We start from the raw sequence: 17,053 nt of genomic DNA, 5'->3' as shown, positions 1-17,053 counted from the left end.
GCAGTATTTAAACAGAGATCAACATCTGGAAAACATGGGGAAGTACAGATCTGAGCAGGGGTATCAACAAAAGAACCGAGGCGGAAATGTGCTTGGTAGCTAATGAAAGAGCAATCAGGCCATGGTGGTGGCTGGAGCAGACAGGGGTAAGCAACCAGGGGGAAGTGGAAACACTACCAGTGAGTAGATTCAGTCCACAGTGATATAAATAAGCTGCTGGATTTGTCATTAAGTAAATGACTGAATTAACAAGGTATATCTACATTAACATAGTTATAGGTCCAAATAGCTGAAATTCCTGTTTCATTTATGATTCAGCATCTGTCATTAAAGGCACACAATTAAAAAGTGAGATTATTTCACTAACATTTTCTTGACTGTTGAGTATAAATAACACAAAATGTTATTTCTGAAGTCTACTGGAGATAGTAAGAGTACGTGGCACACACACACTGGGCAGCAGGGTAGGACCAGCTTAGAGACAAGATCAGGAAACAAGGTTGGTGAACACCCGTTTTAGACTGTTTTTTAATTAAACAAGAAAAAGTAGCAAATGGACATTGTTTCATATTAAAACATGTTTTTGCTTTTAGTAGATACCAAGAATGAAAATTAGGCAGCTATAAAGACATTTCCCTTATCACTATTCAAAGTCTATATAATCTAAGAAAGCACTACCTGACCAATTTCAAAGAATATCTTCACCTTAAAAACTAGAATATAGACACATATTATAACATTATATTTATTGCCTTTATTATCCTCAAAGGATCTGAAAATCACAGTTTCTCAACATACAGGTTTTCAGTAACTTACAATAATTATGTAACTTCAATAGCTTACAAAGAATGTACATTGAAAGTTATATGCATATGTTAACTGAAAACAGTTGGAGTCTTATTTTACTTGAGAGATCTAGTCAAAATTGATCAGTCTTCTTAAGTTTCTACTCCAAAAATTAACTACCAAAACTTTCAAAACAGTAACATGTACAGGGCAACATTAAAGAAGCATCCAGTATCAGAATGGTTATCATCGAAACACAAGTGTTGGCAAAGATGTGGAAAAAGGGGAACCTTTAAGCACTGTTGTTGAGAATGTAAATTAGTGCAGCCACTATGAAAAATACTATGGGGGTTCCTCCAAAAATTATGTAAGTAACTCTGAGGAACTCAGCTCTCCCCTCTGTATCCTGAATTCATAATCTTAAAATGATGAGGACAGATAGATTTCCAAAGCTGGCTGAAGTTCCTTTTTTAAAAAAAATAAAAATAAAAATGTAGCCAACAAGATCCCAGCTCTAAAATTCTGATTCAGCTGGATCAGACTGAGGCCTGGTTATTATATTTTAAAGCTCTTCAGATGCAGCCACCTGGGAACCAACATTTGGAAACCACTTGACTAGATGACTCTGCCAGACTTTGAAAAATGAGAATCATTTGTTCATGTGAAAGACAGGATTTTCTGGTAAAAAGAACCAAATACAGAGAGAAATGACAGAGGAAAATTACAGAGTATGCTTAAGGAGTGGTACACAGATTTTACTGCCAGAAGTTTTGCATATGTGGGGGGAAAAAAAGATAACCCTGAACAAGCAAATAAGGGTCTGGTCACTGACAACCTTGGACTGCATTCTGTGAAATTTCTATTTAATATTACTGGTAACAGAAAAATGATTCATGTAATAAAATTATCATAATCTAAGATGTTTGAGAAAATAAAAATAATTACATCAGCTCTGGCAACAATTTTAAAAAGAAAAGAAGGAAAAATAGCTTGGACTAGGGAGTTGTAATTAAAAACAAAGAACAAGACAGATAGGAAAGATTCTGAAACACTGAAAAGAAACTGTCTACTGACTATGATGGACAAGAGGGAAGGAAGAGTCTACCATATATGGAAGTTTCTTCAAGTGTGGGGGCCTGAAAGGACAGAAAAAGAAAAAAGAAAATCAAAAGAAGGAGATCATTTGGGCAAGTGGGTGGAGGAGTGGTGGGATGAGAGGGTGAACGGCTGTTGTTAATGAAGTGCTCACTGTGAGACATGTGGGAGTCTCAGGTGCCAACGGGGCGTTCTCAGTTGGAGAGGAGAACACTTTTGAACTGGATTATCATAGGAACCTAGACTGAGTAGCAAGCTAAACTGATGTAATAAATAATAAAATACAGAATGTTGGAAATTTTTAATCACAAAGGGAATAAAGAACAGAATTGGTGAGAGTGAGAGAACAGAAATGGGGTGATAGAATACTCTAATCAGAGTAACAACTGGAACATTAGAAAAACTGGGAATGAAATCACTTTGTCTAGCTATGATTCCAGCAAAGAATATCTCCTAAATATAATAAACATTAGTGTTCTTTTCCCATCATCCTTTCTCATCGCAGACAAATACCTCATATTTTGACCAGCAGATTTTTCTGGGTCCTTATTAGTAATAAACATTAGGCTTTTAGCTGCTTCATCTGTAAAATGAGGGGACTGGACTAGATGAATTCTAGTACCCTTGCCAATACTAACATATGATTACACATCATTTACTCGTGCTAGCACTGTGCAAAGTACTGGGGATTTAAAAAAACTGAAGCAAATACTGTACTGTCTGACCTTTCAATATCTATGGTCTGATGGGCGATAAAGACAATTAAAGCAGCAATTAGAATGTACTATGATAAATTAGAGGAGAAATGGATAGTTTAATAGGAGAGGTGATTAACTCAGAATTGGGGAGGGATAGAGGAGTCAGGCGGAGAAGGCAATGGCAACCCACTCCAGTACTCTTGCCTGGAAAATCCCATGGACAGAGGACCCTGGTGGGCTGCAGTCCATGGGGTCGCTAAGAGTCGGACACGACTGAGCGACTTCACTTTCAACTTTTCACTTTCATGCATTGGAGAAGGAAATGGCAACCCACTCCAGTGTTCTTGCCTGGAGAATCCTAGGGACGGGGGAGCCTGGTGGGCTGCTGTCTATGGGGTCACACAGAGTCGGACATGACTGAAGCGACTTAGCAGCAGCAGCAATAGAGGAGTCAGGAAATTCTCCTTAAAGGAAGAAAGCCCAGCCAAGACCCCAAAGTGAAGTTGTCATGGGAAGGTGTTGGGAGCTGGAGATAAGGAGGGGTCAAAGATTTACAGGAGTCAGGAAAACAAAAGGAAAACCACTCCAAGCAGAGGAATAGCACATACAAAAGCCTGTGAATGAGCACACTGTGGAAATTAAATCGACTAATATAATATCTGATAGGTAAGAGAACTACACAAATACCTAAACCAATGCAGGTGTCCATATCAATCAATCTCAAACTTTTGATAAATATAAAAGAACTACCTGAGGGAGGTTGTTAACTAAAAACGGACACATAAGGAAGACCGGGGATTGCTGGTAAGTTTTTAATTTTTTAATCTGAATGCTGGTTATGTATGTTTGTTCGCTTTGTGAAAAATTCATTGAGTTGTACTCTTATGAGGTATGTACTTTTCTGTTGATTACATTTTCACCATACAATCTAAAATAAGAGGGTTAAGAGCATCAGGAAAAAAATGCACATGTTTGCAACCCAAGTGTCCACTGAATGGATGAAGAAAATGTGTTATTCAGATAATGAAATATTATTCAGTCTTAAAAGAAATCCTGTCACAAGCTATAACATGGGTGAACATATCATGCTATGCAAAATAAACCAGTCACAAAAAAATACTGTGTGGCTGCATATTATAAAGATAATATTATTTACATATTATTTATATGAAGACTGTAAATACACAGACAAATTCATAGAGACAATAGAACAGTGGTTGCCAGGGACTCAGGGATAGAGAGGGATAAAAACTGTTCAATAGACACAGTTTCAGTCCAGTGAGACTTCTGGAGACTGGATGTGTGATGTGAACTAATATGAACATACTTAATGCTACTGAACGTTAATGGTGACTGATTTCATATTAGGTGTATTTCATCAGAATTTAAAAACGCATAGGCTTGGATCTCAACTTCAAATACACTAATTTGACAGGTTTAGGAATGAGGTCAAGGAATCGGGATAATTATGATAAACCTAATTTTTCTACTGCAGTCATCCAGTAAGGCCTTATTATGAACCAAGCATTATTTTAGGGGCTTTTACACATGTGAGGTCTAATCCTCCCCAACAAAACATTCAAAGTAGCTGTACTGTTCCCTACTGAAAGAGAGGGAAACTGAGGAATAGAGAAGTCAGTAGAAGCTCCAAGACAACAAAGAATAAATGGAAGAGCAGGGATTCAAACATTAAAACGTCTGGATTTTAAAGTTCATGCTTTTTCCAAATAACAACAGTTATTTGCAAATAACCATTAGTACCAATTAAAGTCTGACTTTCTTTAAGCAGTAAAATAAACTTTGAAAATAACTAAGGAAAATGGCCAATAAATGCTGTTACTTTACTAAGTAAGTAAAAGTTGCTTAGTTGTGTCCAAGACTTTTTGCAATCCCATGTATTGTGTAGCCTGCCAGGCTCCTCTGTCCATGGGATTCTCCAAGCCAGAAAACTGCAGTGGGTTGCCATGCCCGCTTCCAGGAGATCTTCCCAACCCAGCGATCGAACCCAGGTCTCCAGGATTGCACGCTGAACCACCAGGGAAGCCCAAGAATATTGGAGTGGATAGTTTATCCCTTCTCCAGGGAATCTTCCCAATCCAGGAATCAAACTGGGGTCTTCTGCATTGCTTGCTAAGTACGGACATTTTTAAAAACTTCACTATCTACTATGATCACTTCATAAAAGAAAGGTAGTTCAAGTAACAAGGAAAATAGAGGGAAATTCTCAGAGTAAGTAGTTGCCTTGTTTTCATTTTGAATTTTAATGGGAACCGATAAAACCTCAGCATGACTGCTACCAAGCTACAGTGTTTGGAAACCAGTACTTTTGTTATCTTTCTCTACAAATGAGCAGGTTAGCCAATCTTGCTTGCATACAATATCCTCAAGATTCAAGTTTCCCTGAAAATTGCCCATAAAAAAATTCCTTCTTTCCTGGTACCCAGGGCCACTGTGTTCTCTGTAAAGTTTGATGGTTTAAATTCAGTGGCAAACAGTTAACTCTTTGCCACACTCACCTGGCTCCCCACGCTTGGCTGCAAATCCCAACTTCAACAAAGCTGAAATCGGTAAAATCATAAACTGTCCTTAATAGAACACTTTCTCATCTCATAGGCAAACTGTGCAAACACAACGTGAACAATTCACTGCTCATCTTGGAGCTGCCTATTCTTTGGGCCTATTTTCCCAATGTTCCAAGATTAGCTCTAGGACTTCTCTGTTTCTTTACACGACCTACCCAAAGCCCTCTTTACAAAATCACACCCATTCCTGGCACTTCTTAGGTCTACATTAATTGCCAGGTTCCACCCTGATCTGTGGAAACAGTATACTACATGAAGATGCCTTCTCCCCTAGGTGGTAATGTTTAAAATGACCTCCATATCCACTTATTTTCTTTTGTCAACACAACATAAGTAGAATAAATATTACAAAGTTCATTTTACAGTTAGGTAACTAAGGTACTAAGAAGATAGGTCCAAAGTGGGCCTAGCAGGCCAGTTTCAGGCCTCAGTCCCTTCACTCCCTATTCTATACTCTTCCACAGCTCACCCTGTCACCACCTGACTCTAGATATCCAGATATACCAGTTTTTCAGGCATTTGTAAGAGATCTCAAAACAAAATGAACACATTTGAAAAATACCATTCTTTCTAGAAAGAAATAAACTACTGACAAGGAGCAATGTCTTCTATTAGGTACAAAAGTAATTGCAGTTTTGGACCGTGAGTTTTAAATCATTAAAACTAGGCTCAAACATATCTTTATTAATCAACACATTTTAGCCAATGAGAAATAAGTTGGTTTATTCCTATAGTATAAAAATCCATGCTTCCGGACTCAATGAACTCTTAGAAAGTATTTTCTGTCTCCTGCTGGTTGTGGAAGTGTTTTCCCTGTAAAAAGTTGTCAAGGTGCTTGAAGAAGTGATCAGGTGAATATGGCAAATGAGTCAAAACTTCATTGCCCAATTCATTCAATGTTTGAAATGTCATGTGACGTGTGGCCAGGCATTGTCGTGCAGAAGAATCAGGCCCTTTCTGCTGACCAATCCATCTGCAGGTGTTGCTGCTTTCAGTGCATCTCATCCGTTTGCAGAGCATATTTCTCAGATGTAATGGTTTCTCCAGGATTCAGAAAGCTACAGTGGATCAGACGGGCAGCAAACCACCAAATAGCAACCATGACCTTTTTTTGGTGCAAGTTTGGCTTTGGAAAGTGCTTTGGAGCTTCTTCTCTGTCCAACCACTAAGCTGGCCATTGATGACTGTTATATAAAATTCACTTTTTGTCAGACTTCACAACCTGATCAAGAAATGGTTCGCTGTTGTTGAGCACAATAAGAGAAGATGACACCTTTAAATAATGATTTTTTTGATTTCTGGTCAGCTCAAGAGGCACCCACTTACCAAGGTTTTTTCACCTTTCCAATTTGCTTCAAATGCCAAATGACCATAGAATTATGGACATTGAGTTCTTAGGCAATTTCTCATGTAGTGGTAAAGGATCAGCTTTAATGATGGCTCTCAATTGGCTGTTGTCAACTTCTGATGGCGAGCCACAACTCTCTTCATCGTCAAGGCTTTCCTCTTCTTTGCAAAAGTTCTTGAACAACCACTGCGCTGTACATTTGTTAGCAATTCCTGGGCCAAATGCATTGCTGATGTTACAAGTTGTTTCTGATTCTTTACGATCCATTTTGAAGTCAAATAAAAAAAAATGCTTGAATTTGCTTTTTGTCTAACCTCATTTCTAATAGTCTAAAATAAATATAAAATAAATAGCAAATAATAAGTTATGGGCAAAAAACAAAGTGAGAAATACACATTAAAATGATAAATAGCATAACCATATTTATCTAAGAATATACTCCAATATCAAGTGGCCAAGTGTAACAACACAAAATTGCAATTATTTTACAGCAACCTAATAGACAATGTCTCCTCTTTAAATGAGAGTCAATATTCTAAGAGTGACTTCCCTGGTGGCTCAGACAGTAAAGCGTCTGCCTACAGTGCGGGAGACCTGGGTTCGATCCCTGGGTCAGGAAGATCCTCTGGAGAAGGAAATGGCAACCCACTCCAGTACTCTTGCCTGGAAAATCCCATGGAAGAAGGAGTGTAGTAGGCTATAGTCCATGGGGTCGCAAAGAGTCGGACACAACTGAGCGACTTCACTTCACTTCTTCATTCTAAGAGTAATTTTCTACAAGCTGTCAATGTGACCTTCAATAAATCACTTAACCATGTATGAAATTTTCCAACTTCATAAACTGTAATATAAAATGAGATGAAAGACAATTTAATAAATTAGATCTATTTCAGAAGTAGATCAAAACAGATTTCTACCTTTTCAAAAACATTTCAGAAGATGGCATTTTCTTATTAAACTAAAATTATTTCTTCTGCTTTGGAGACGAATACATATGATGTAAGTTTTTTTCTTTCTTTTTCAACATCTCTGTAGCATTACATGAGAGGAAAAAAAAAAAAATACCCACAAGAATACAATCAGAAAAGAAGCATAGTTGTTTAGGATCCCTAAAAAGCTTGCCAAAACAGGAACACTTTAACCAAAGTGACAGCTGGTGCTGAGCTAATGGAATGGAAAGATAGCAAGACTGCTGCAAAGATTGTGCCATAAAATAGCAAGCAACATTCTCCTGTTAACTAAACTATAGATAATACGAGGTGACCTCTGTGAGCATAAACACAGTATTAAATCAAAAGTATGACAGGATTTTAAAAGCTTCATACAACTGAAATTAGAAATGAAAAAGGTAACAGAGTTTGATTTAACTAAAAACAAAATGCAAAAATCATATATATGTTCAAGACCAGGATTCCTCTCTGCAAGGATCAAATAATCTTTGTGCCAAAAAGACTAACCATCACATTTTACTTTTTTCCCTAATGAACTAACTCTTTAGCAGGTAACTTCTCTTTCTTTAGGTTTCATATAATTAATAGATATGCTTAGTTACTTGGTAGTGTCCTACTCTTTGAGACTCCATGGACTATAGCCTGCCAGGCTCCTCTGCCCATGGGGATTCTCCAGGCAAGAATACTGGAGTGGGTTGCCATGCCCTCTTCCAGAGGATCTTCCCAGCCCAGAGATCAGATCGAATCCAGGTATCCCGCACTGCAGGGGGATTCTTTACTGTCTGAGCCACAGGTTTAATACATAAAAAAATACAATGAGCTGAGGGAAGGAAAAGGACAAATAGAGAATATAAAATTCCCTGCTGCTATTCTGTTTTGGTTATTAGTATGTTTTCAGGACTACAGTATTTCCTCAAAGTCTTATTCGTAAGCCATTTCATGCTCAACTAAAATAAGACAAAAATAAGAACCCTCAGAATCACATTTAAAAGGGGGAGTGATGGAGAAAGGTGGAGAGGGAGGAGGGGAGGGAAATCATCTACATGTCCCCAGTCTCTGAAAAACACAGAGGTTATAGTGAGAAAAATGCAAAGCCAGTTCAAGCAAAAATTTAAAGAACAAGTATCTTCCAATATATAGAAAATCCTTACTGCTGGGGGAAAAAAAGCTTATTATTTTATTTTTTATAGCATAAAAAGGATACAAATCTAAGAATTTTTATCACTAAGTAGATAATTTTTTAAACCACTCCCTCAGTAGAATACGTATTTAATAGAAGTAGGCTAGTTTTCAGGTAAATTTAATACAGTAAAAAGCACAGCAACTTAATCATGCACAATAACTGAGGAATTCTAAAATCCAAATATTTTATTTCTCAAGAGTAGTGTTAATAAATTCACAACACTTTATACATAACAAGTATATATAACAGGTCAAAATATTTATAGCAATTTATAATATCTCTGTACCCTAACATGATACATACATTGGATACTTTTTTGAAGCTATCTCTAAAACACTGAAGACTTAATGGAGCCCCAAGGGAGATTACAAGTATTGAAGGAAGAGAGAATCACATTAAATAATGCAATTTAAAGGCAAGAATTATATTAACTATCTCGGTTGTGATCCAGAGCTTACCAGAGGCTTTTCTGATTCAGTAGCATGCAGTCCACTAATGCTTGATATGTACTTCTCAGCTAACCTAATATAATTATTTCAGAACCTGTTAACAATCAGCAGTCAACAGTGCATAACCCAAATGAAATTAAGAAACTAAGAAGAACACTTAATAGTGCAGTATGATCTTATCAACCAAAAATCAACTTTATTCTAGCCTTTTTTGAGAAGCAGTAGGGAAAAAGGACTGGGGGAAATGAGTGTAAAAAGAAAAAGGAAAATAAAGAATGAAAGTGAACATGCATTGAAAGAGGAAAGTTCTGCAAAAAAGAATACCACAGAGAGAGTCTTAAAAAATGGAGAAGATAAAAAAGATCAATATACAAAAAACGGTCCTTTTAACTTTCAAATTTTTTTTATCAAATGAATCTGGAGTGCACAGTCCACACAAATTATAGTTTGGCATTAAGTAAAAGTTTTAAAGTGATGCCAGTACTCAGAATAATATTCTCATCACATTTAGATAATAGCAGATAATATTTCAAGGACACTAAAAATGTGTTCAATAATAAAATGAATTTTAGAGGAAAACAAAAGCAATCATGAGACATTAATATTGCAAGCACCCAAATATTACTTAAACACAAATATTTAACTTAAATGTGCATATGTGGCTTACTTTTAAATAAAGCAATACAATATAATAATTCTAGTCATTCCTTGTTTTACCAGATATATTTATGGCAGCCATTATTAGGTATTCCCTAACACGCTACTAAAGTAATGCTCAGAATTCTCCAAGCAGGCTTCAGCAATATGTGAACCCTGAACTTCCTGATGTTCAAGCTGGTTTTAGAAAAGGCAGAGGAACCAGAGATCAAATTGCCAACATCCGCTGGATCATGGAAAAAGCAAGAGAGTTCCAGAAAAACATCTATTTCTGCTTTCTTGACTATGCCAAAGCCTTTGACTGTGTGGATCACAATAAACTGTGGACAATTCTGAAAGAGATGGGAATACCAGACCACCTGATCTGCCTCTTGAGAAATTTCTATGCAAGTCAGGAAGCAACAGTTAGAACTGGACATGGAACAACAGACTGGTTCCAAATAGGAAAAGGAGTACGTCAAGGCTGTATATTGTCACCCTGTTTATTTAACTTCTATGCAGAGTACATCATGAGAAACGCTGGGCTTGAAGAAGCACAACCAGGAATCAGGATTGCCGGGAGAAATATCAATAACCTCAGATATGCAGATGACACCACAAGTGAAAAGTTGGCTTAAAGCTCAACATTCAGAAAACGAAGATCATGGCATCTGGTCCCATCACTTCATGGGAAATAAGATGGGGAAACAGTGGAAACAGTGTCAGACTTTATTTTTCTGGGCTCCAAAATCACTGCAGATGGTGACTGCAGCCATGAATAAGAAGACACTTACTCCTTGGAAGGAAAGTTAGGACCAACCTAGATAGCATATTCAAAAGCAGAGACATTTCTTTGCCAACAAAGGTTCGTCTAGTCAAGACTATGGTTTTTCCTGTGGTCATGTATGGATGTGAGAGTTGGACTGTGAAGAAGGCTGAGCGCCAAAGAATTGATGCTTTTGAACTGTGGTGTTGGAGAAGACTCTTGGGAGTCCCTTGGACTGCAAGGAGATCCAACCAGTCCATTCTGGAGGAGATCAGCCCTGGGATTTCTTTGGAAGGAATGATGCTAAAGCTGAAACTCCAGTACTTTGGCCACCTCATGTGAAGAGTTGACTCATTGGAAAAGACCCTGATGCTGGGAGGGATTGGGGGCAAGAGGAGAAGGGGACGACAGAGGATGAGATGGCTGGATGGCATCATTGACTCAATGGACGTGAGTTTGAGTGAACTCCTAGAGTTGGTGATGGATAGGGAGGCCTGGCGTGCTGTGATTCATGGGGTCGCGAAGAGTCAGACATGACTGAGCGACTGAACTGAACTGAACTGAAAAATTCTTTCCCTCCTTTTTTCTTATTATTAAAACCTAACTTTCTTCATGGATGTCAATGTGCACACACTTCATGATCAGCTTAAGCCAATGTTGACAATTTTGTTCCTCTTTGTCAGGTTCTTGTCTTCATAGTCCCCTGGACACTTGGGGTGACTGCAAGACCTATCTGGTCAGTGAGATATAACAATACGTCTGCTGAGGCAATTTTCAAAAAGGATTCTGTAACATGTCTTTTGGCTGGCAGCTGACACTGCTCCATCTCCACCCTGTGAACATGGATTAATGCCTGTAGTGTGACAGCTATCTTGTGACCATGATATGACAAGCAAGGGGACACTAAGGAAGGCAGAATGGAAAGAGAGACCTGCATGCTTGTGAAGTAGCTGAAGCAATGTTAGCACCACCCACATCCAGACAAACCCCTGTTTAAAACACTGTTAGTCTAGCTTGTTGCTACAGTACTCTCAGTTTCGTCCAGCACCAAACTGATGAAAACACAATACATAAAAACATGTGAATCCATAACAATACTTTAAAAAAAAAGAGAAAACAAAATTATGCCCCATTTGCTACCAGGGAGGGGACTTAATATATAAACTCCTTACTGTGTAAGTTGGTAATAAAAGTGCAAAATCTAAATATTTATCCATCATTTTAAAAAAGAACTGCAGTTCAAGGTAACCAACTACCCTTTCAATTAGTGAGAAAAAAATTCTTCTTTACAAAAGAATCACAGCTAACAAGTACAAACTAATAATAAAAACAGAAAATCACTCTTTCACAATCACTATTGAAAAAAATTAAAAGATTTGTGCAAAAATCATCAATAGATATTAAGACCATTAGGAGAAAGACTGTGAATTAAATGTTCTCAAGGTGCCAAAATACATTCAAATTCACAATGAAATAATTCAATGGAAGAAAAAAATAATCTTTTTCAACAAAAGGTGCTCAAACAATTGTGTATGTCCATAAGAAAAAAATGAACTCTAAACATTGTACATAAAAATTAAACTTAAAACATAAAATTATAAACTTCTAAAAGAAAACACAGGAGGAAAGCTTTCCAACATTAAGGTAGGCAAAACTTTCTTATATAACATGCAAATGAAAGCATGGGTAAACTGGCCTTTATCAAAACTAAAAAAATTTGCTCTTCATAAAAGATTACATCTTTTGGAAAAAAAAATAAGTTAATAAAAGCCTGATCAAGTAGGCCTGATCAAAAAACAGGAAATAGCAACAAGGATATACTGTAGAGAAAAGGGGAAAATAGCCATTATTTTACAATAAATTTAAATAGAGTATAATCTATAAAAATACTGAACCACTGTGTTGTATGCCTGAAACCAATATAATATTATAAATCAACTATACTTAACATTTTTAAAAAGAAACAAGAAACAGGGACTTCCCTGGTGGTCCAGTAGTTAAGAATCTGCCTTGCAATGCAGGGGACATGAGCTCACTCTGTGGTCTGGGAACTAAGCCTTTAGGGTCTGCATATCTCAACTACTGAGCCCAATGCAGCCAAAATAAATAAATATTAAAAACAACAACAACAACAACAACAACAAGAAGAAACAAGACACAATCCAAACTAAAAAAAATTAAAAAATAAAAGATAATGTCAAGGGGAAAAACAAGGCGGCATTATTCAGTCAGCAGTAAAAAGAAGTACTTACAGCCATGAAATTCAAAGACGCTTACTCCTTGGAAGGAAGGTTATGACCAACCTAGATAGCATATTCAAAAGCAGAGACATTTCTTTGCCAAAAAAGGTCCGTCTAGTCAAGGCTATGGTTTTTCCTGTGGTCATGTATGGATGTGAGAGTTGGACTGTGAAGAAGGCTGAGCGCCGAAGAATTGATGCTTTTGAACTGTGGTGTTGGAGAAGACTCCTGAGAGTCCCTTGGACTGCAGGGAGATCCAACCAGTCCATTCTGAAGGAGATCAGCCCTGGGATTTCTTTGGAAGGAATGATGCTAAAGCTGAAACTCCAGTACTTTGGCCACCTCATGCGAAGAGTTGACTCATTGGAAAAGACTCTGATGCTGGGAGGGATTGGGGGCAGGAGAAGGGGACGACAGAGGATGAGATGGCTGGATGGCATCACTGACTCGATGGACATGAGTCTGAGTGAACTCTGGGAGTTGATGGACAGGGAGGCCTGGCGTGCTGCGATTCATGGGGTCGTGAAGAGTCGGACACGACTGAGCAACTGAACTGAACTGAACACATGCAACAGTGGGAAAGAACTGTGGCTCAGTTGGTTAAGAATTCACCTGCAATACAGAAGACCTGGGTTTGATCTCTGGGTTCAGAAGATCCCCCTTGAGAATGAAAGGGCAACCCACTCCAGTATTCCTGCCTGGGAAATCCCATGGACAGAGGAGTCTGGCGGGCTACAGTCCATGGGGTCACAAGAGGCAAACATGACTTAGCAACTAAACCACCACCACCATACATGCAACAACACAGATGAAGCTATATAAACATGCTAAGTGAAGCAAGCTACATACATAAGATGGCCTACTGTATGGTTCCATTTGTATGACACTTTTAGAAAATGGCAACTATGTAGAGAGATAGAAAGCACATCCGTGATTCCCTGGGTTTGGGGGCAGGAGGAAGAATTGACTACAAACAGTCATGAGGGAACTATTTGGTGGTGACAGTAGCTTAAGAAAAAAAAAAAATACCTGGACTGTGAAACAGTTGCACAAATGCAAAATTTAGTAACTTATCAAACTATATGCTTAAGTGCACAAATGTTATGAAATATAAATTACACCTTAATAACAATGCTAAAAGAAAAAAAGGCAAGCCATAGGATAGGACGAAATATTTACAGTTCACATGTATGACAAAAGACTGGTACCCAGAATACATTAAGAATTCTTACAAATCAGTAAGAAGACCATAAAGTCTGTTAGGCAAATATCTTTCACTGTTAGGCATTTGAAAAGTTGGTTACATCAGCAATTAAGAAAGGGCAAATTAAAACCACAGTGAGAATCTTATACCCCCATTAAGATGGCTAAAATTTAAAAGACTGCCAACATCAGATTTTGGTGACAATCTAGAGGAACAAAAATTCTAACCTACTTACGTGGGGCAGTAAAACAATGGAACTACTTTGGAAAACTAGCAGTCTCTATAGAAAGTAAACATATCATTCCTTGCAAAAACCCAACCATTTTTTGCCTTAGACATTTACTCAAGGAAAAGGAAACATGCTGACACAGAGACAGGCACCTGACTATACATGGCCACTTGTTTGCAGTAGCCCTGAACTAGAAATAACCCAATGCCTGTTAGTAAGTGAATAGATAAATTCAGTTCAGTTCAGTTCACTTCAGTCGCTCAGTCGTGTCCAATTCTTCACGACCCCATGAATCGCAGCAAGCCAGGCCTCCCTGTCCATCACCAACTCCCGGAGTTCACCCAGATTCATGTCCATCGAGTCGGTGATGCCATCCAGCCATCTCATCCTCTGTCATCCCCTTCTCCTCCTGCCCCCAATCCCTCTCAGCATCAGGGTCTTTTCCAGTGAGTCAACTCTTCACATGAGGTGGCCAAAGTATTGGGAGTTTCAGCTTTAGCATCCATCCTTCCAAAGAACACCCAGGACTGATCTCCTTTAGAATGAACTGGCTGGATTTCCTTGCAGTCCAAGGGATTCTCAAGAGTCTTCTCCAACACCACAGTTCAAAAGCATCAATTCTTCGGCGCTCAGCCTTCTTCACAATCCAACTCTCACATCCATACATGACCACTGGAAAAACCATAGCCTTGACTAGACAGACCTTTTTTGGCAAAGAAATGTCTCTGCTTTTGAATATGCTATCTAGGTTGGTTCTAACTTTCCAAAGGAGTAAGCGTCTTTTAATTTCATGGCTGCAATCACCATCTGCAGTGATTTTCGAGCCCCCAAAAATAAAGGCTTTCACTGTTTCCACTGTTTCCCCATCTATTTCCCATGAAGTGATGGTACCAGATGCCATGATCTTAAATACAATGCAATTTTAATTAGCAACAAAAATAATACAAAACTACCAATATACACAACAGGAATCAATGTCAAAATAATAATATTGAATGGATAGAATCGGACACAAGAAAGAACACACTGTATGCCTCCAATTGTATAAAACTATGGACAGTGCAAATTAATCCACAGTGATGCAAAATGGTTATCTGGTTCTGGTTCTTTGTAGTTTCCAAACTACAAAATAAAAACTTTAGTATTTACTACTCTAATAAAAAGTCAGCATAAGATTGTTTAAATTGAGTAAAATAAAAGTTATCCAAATACAAAAATTCTGAATTTTTGAAGAATTGACAATTACACATAAAGAGTGATTACCAAATTTTAAGCAAAGAGTAGCGACAGAACTCTGTATGAAATACAATAAAAATTCACGCAGTTATTGAAAAAAATTATTCACAGTTCAGTGAACTGAAAAACTATGGAAAGCAGTAACACCAAAAGACCTTAATTTAAGGCTGAAAGCAGTTAGTTAGATGTGAATCTACACTGCAAAATAGCAGTAAAATAACAAAGCAACCAACGTTACTGTGGGTTGTTCATGACAAGAGATTATATCAAAGAATAAGAAAAGATCATGACTGAAAAATATAAAAATAAGAAAAATACTACTACTTTACATTTAGCATAAAAAAAGAGGAACCAGAGCTGGAAGAAAGGATGTAAGGACAGAACATGATAAAGCACCCAGCATGAAGATAATACAATCATTTAAAGCAGGGATCAGCACATGCTTAGGGTCCTTAAAGGACAAGACACCAAACAGTTCATGTTTTGGCAGCCACACAGGCCACATATGGTCGCTGCTGTATATTTTTCTTTCATTTTTTTCCCCCAACCATACAAAAATGTAAGAATTAGCACTTGACAATACAAAGATGGTAGTTTCACCAACCCTTGATTTAGAAAGTTAAGAGTTCAAGTTAGTGTCCGCTCAAATTTAAGGATAAAATAGCAAATATACACTAAACAAGATTTATTAAGCTTTAGGGAAAACATTTAGATGATCAGTTTAAAACTTAAGGAGAGCTTACAGTGATAGGAGCAAACATTTGAGAGTGGGTGGCAAATTATCCATTGTGGCTGGTAAAATAAAGAAAATAAATGAAATCTTTGGATCTGTGTAACTTGAGGAGCTCTTACTGTAATCATCTTTTATATATTTTTAAGTTTGATATATAACTGACATACATTATATTAGTCTCATGTATATAACATAATTTGATACTTGTGTGTATTGCAAAATGATTACCACAATAAGTCTAGTTAACATGTTACCATACATAGTTACAAAAATGCTTTTTCTTGTGGTGAGAAAGATCTCACCACAAGATCTCACCATTTAAGATCTTAGCAACTTCCAAATATTCAACACACTATTAACCATAGGACCATGCTGTACATTATATCCTCATGACTTGTTTATTTTATAACTAGAAGATTTTGGCCCCCTTCATCCATCTTGCCCGTTTCCTCAAATTGTTTATTGTGTGTCAAGAAAAATGCTTCATACATTTTTGAAAAATTACTGGAACTTTATATTTAGTAAACAGCAAAAACATTGGGACCAAAGATACAAAAGGAGTTCCTATAAATTCAAATAATGAGATCTGTTCTAGAATTCATGTGACCAGCCAGGAAACCAGCAACTAACAGTAGGAAAGCTAGCCCTCTTAAAGCAGGTATTCAACTTGACTCAACTGACACTGAGTCAACTATGGTGTTTATTGGGCACACAGAGAAGAAAAGAATTATAAAAAAAAAAAAAAAAACCTGTTGCAAACTGAACTCCCATAACTAATTACGAAAGTAATCAATGAGTTCAACTTTGCCAAAAAGTTTCTTTTGTAGCTTAGAAAAATGCTTAACTTCCATAAACCTTCAACACAATACATCTGAAGTGGTACCCTCTCTGTGCTGGAAGGGGCTTCCCTGGTAACTC

General features: G+C 37.4%; 1 protein-coding gene across 3 annotated transcripts in view; it reads right to left on the bottom strand.

Moving 5' to 3' along the window:
• COG5 (component of oligomeric golgi complex 5) overlaps positions 1 to 17,053 on the bottom strand; it is a 277,335-nt gene that overhangs the window by 134,551 nt on the left and 125,731 nt on the right. The window lies entirely within an intron of this gene.

This window comes from Bos mutus, chromosome 4, assembly GCF_027580195.1.
Source record: "Bos mutus isolate GX-2022 chromosome 4, NWIPB_WYAK_1.1, whole genome shotgun sequence".
Lineage (NCBI taxonomy): Eukaryota > Metazoa > Chordata > Mammalia > Artiodactyla > Bovidae > Bos > Bos mutus.
This window is presented reverse-complemented; position numbering and strand designations above follow the sequence as displayed.